Raw genomic sequence first — 4,211 nt, forward strand, 5'->3', positions numbered from 1 at the left:
GAAGCCTCTAGTGAAACCTATGTCCCCCGGGTCTATTTTCCATATTATATTTTCAGATGTATAAACCAAAAATACCTACAATTTATTTACATTTGTTTCTGCAATCCTTTATACCTATCTCTATCATATCTCATCCTTTCAAATAACTCAGAAGGGATTGACAACCCCTTTATAGCATTGGATGCAAGTGTTTGATTCTTTGTGTAGGTACTACTATTGGGGCCTTTCTTGTTCCTCCTACTCGATTGATACATTGGTTCTCAACAAACCGAGGGAAATACTTATCTACTTCACTGCATCACCCTTTCCTCTTCAAGGGAAAAATAACGCAAGCTCAAGCGCTAGCAAGAAGGATTTCTGACGCCGTTGCGTGGGAGGATACATAGCAAGATCATGCGTACCAAGTATCCATCACCAAGTCATCTCTTTCATTTACTTTATTTGCCATTTGCCTCTCGTTTTCCTCTCCCCCACTTCTAAAAATATTTTTAGAAAATACCAAAAATATTTTCCTTTTTATTCGCCCTTTTTATGTTCGTCTTTTTGTTTGCTTTGTTGTGTGCGAGATTGCTTGCTTTGTCACGATGGCTCAAGGAAATACCAAGTTATGTGACTTTTCCACTACTAATAATAATGATTTTATTAGTACTCCGATTGTCCCGCTACTAGTGTGGAATCTTGTGAAATTAATGTCGCTTTGCTCAATCTTGTTATGAAAGAACAAGTCTCTGGCCGTCCTAATGCAGATGCCGCATCCCATCTAAACACTTCCGTTGAGTTCTGTGATACGCAAAAGAAGAAATATGTGGATAAACAAATTGTTAAATTAAAGTCATTTCCTTTCTCACTACGAGGTCGTGCCAAAACTTGGTTTTCATATTTACCTAAACATAGCATTGATTTATGGAATAAGTGTAAAGATTCCTTTATTTCCAAGTACTTTCCGCCCGCTAAGATTATCTCCCTTAGGAGCGATATAATGAATTTTAAGCATCTTGATCATGAGCTTGTTGCACAATCTTGGAAGAGTATGGAACTAATGATTAGGAATTGCCCCATGCATGGTTTGAGTTTATGGATGACTATACAATTTTTTATGCGGGATTGAATTTTCCTTCTATAAATCTTATAGACTCCCTCGCGAGTGGTACTTTTATGTAAATCATGTTAGGAGAAGCTACTAAACTCCTAGATAATATTTTGGCTAATTACTCTCAATGGCATACTAAAAGATCTCCTACTAGTAGTGCATGTTATGGAAGAAATAAATACTTTGAGTGGAAAGATGGATGAATTAATGAAATTGTTTATTAGTAAGAGTGCTCCTATTGATCCCAATGATATGCCTTTTTCTTCTTTGATTGGTAATAATAATGAATCTATGGATGTGAATTTTGTTAATAGGAACAATTTTGGCAATAATTCGTATAGAGGTAATTTTAATCAGAGGCCATTTCCTAGTAATTCCTCTAATAATTACCGTAATTCCTACAACAATTCATATGGAAATTATAATAATATGCCCTCTGATCTTGAGAATAATATTAAAAAATGTATTAGCTCTCAAAAAGGTTTCAATGCTATGATTGAAGAAAATTGCTCAAGATTGGTGATTTGGCTAGGAACGTTGATAGAATTTCTCTTGAGATTAATTCAAATTAGATCTATTCCACCAAACCATGATATTAATGAGTGTTTAAAATCTATGGGAATTTCTATTGACGAGTGTAATGAAAGAACCGCTAGAATATGTGATAAGCATGAATGGCTTGAAAAGGTGTTTTCTCGTGATAATAATGATGAAGATCTTAAAGTGATTGATGTAACACCTATTAAATCTTTGTTTTATACTATAAATCTTGAAAAATATGGGACTAGAAATGAGTCAACTTTAGTTAGAAGGCGTCCCAATGATTCGGAGGTTTTTGATCCTAATGATAAGATTGATAAAAGTGGGATGGAAGAGGTCAAAACTTTAAATAGAAATGAGCCCACTCATTCGAATTTCAAGGACTATAATTATGATAATTTCTCTTTGATTGATGGTGTTTCCTTGTTACAATCCATGTTGAATTCTCTGCATGCTTATAGTCAAAATAAAGATTTTACTAAACACATTGTGGATGCCATGATGAAATCTTTTGAAGAAAAACTTGATATGGAAGTTTATATACCTAGAAAGCTTTATGATACGTGGGCACGTACTATTAATATTAAATTTAAAGATTATGAGTGCCATGATTTGTGTGATTTAGGTCCTAGCGTTTCCACCGTTCAAAAAACTTTATGTGATGTGCTAGGATTTCGTGAATTTGATGACTTCTCTTTAAATTTGCACCAAGCGGATTCTGCCATTAAGAAACCTGCGGGAAGGATTAATGATGTTCTTATGGTTGCAAATAGGAATTATGTGCCCGTAGAGTCATTGTTCTGGATATAGATTGCAATCCCACATGTCCTATTATTGTTGGTAGACCTTTCCTTAGAACAATCTGTGCAATTATTGATATGAATGAAGGTAATATTAGATTCCAATTTCCATTAAGGAAATCCATGGAGAACTTCCCTAGAAACAAAATAAGATTACCTTATTAATCTATTATGAGAGCTACCTATAGATTGCATACCAAAGATGACAATACCTAGATCTATTGCATTATGCCTAGCTAGGGGCGTTAAACAATAGCACTTGTTGGCAGGCAACCCAATTTTATTTGTTTTGCTTTTGTTTTTGTTTCTGTTTTTGAGTGATGAACAAATTATAACCTCTGTAATAATTGTGTTTTCTTGTTTTTAGTTAGTGTTTGAGCCAAGTAAGACCTTTGCGATGGTCTATGGTGTTTGCAAGTTGATTTTGCTGAAAACAGAAACTTTCGCTCTCAGTCCAGGAATTCTATAAATTCGTTGGAATGTGATTTAGATATTAATTTTTTATACAAGATTGGCTTACAAATTCCTAGTTCGTCCTAAGTTTTCAGAATCATTTGAGTTACAGAAGTATTATAAGTAAACAAATTACTACAGACTATTCTGTTTTTGACAGATTATGTTTTATTTGTGTTGTTTGCTTATTTTGATGAATCTATGGGTTGTATCGAGGGGTATGAACCATGGAGAAGTTAGAATACAATAAATTTAACATCAATATAAATAAAGAATGAGTTCACAACAGTACCTTAGTGGTGATTTATTTTTCTTATACTAACGGATCTCATGAGTTTTCTCTTGAGTTTTGTGTTGTGAAGTTTTCAAGTTTTTGGTAAAGATTGGATGGACTATGGAATATGGAGTGGCAAGAGCCTAAGCTTGGGGATTCCCAAGGCACCACAAGACATATTTAAGGATACCAAAGAGCCTAAGCTTTGGGATGCCCCGGAAGGCATCCCCTCTTTCGTCCCCAATCCATCGGTAAATTTACTTGAGGCCATATTTTTATTCACCACATGATATGTGTTTTTCTTGGAGCGTCTTGTATGATTTGAGTCTTTACTTTTCAGTTTGCCACAATCATCCTTGCCGCACATATCTTTTGGCAAAGAGACACGCTGAATCATGAATTTATTAGAATACTTGTGTGCTTCACTTATCTCTTTTGAGCTAGGCAACGTTGCTCTAGTACTTCACTTATATCTTTTAGAGCATGGCCGTGTTTTGTTTTATAGAAATTATTAAACTCTCATACCTCACTGATATTATTTTAAGAGTTCTTTAAACATCACGGTAATTGGTTTAGGTTATGAATTTAGTCGTAACACAATATGCATCCAGGAGGGATATAATAAATACTTTCATATTAAGTGCTTTGAATATGATGAGAAGTTTGATTCCTTGCATATAGTTTTGAGATATGAAGATGGTAATATGAGAGTCATGCTAGTAAGTAATTTTGAATTAGAAGAAATACTTGTGTTAAAGCTTGTGATTCTCGTAGCATGCACGTATGGTGAATCGTTATGTGATGAAGTCGGAGCATGATTTGGTTAATCATTGTTAACCTATGTGTGGAGGTCGGGATCGCGTGATGGTTAAATCCTACCAACCCTTCCCCTAGGAGCATGCATCTAATAGTTTGCTTCGATAACTAATAGGCTTTTGCAATAAGTATGTGAGTTCTTTATGACTAATGTTGAGTTCGTGGATTATACGCACTCTCACCCTTCCACATTTGCTAGCCTCTCTAGTACCGCACAACTTTCGACACTACATTAATC

Source organism: Hordeum vulgare, chromosome 4H (assembly GCF_904849725.1).
Source record: "Hordeum vulgare subsp. vulgare chromosome 4H, MorexV3_pseudomolecules_assembly, whole genome shotgun sequence".
NCBI lineage: Eukaryota > Viridiplantae > Streptophyta > Magnoliopsida > Poales > Poaceae > Hordeum > Hordeum vulgare.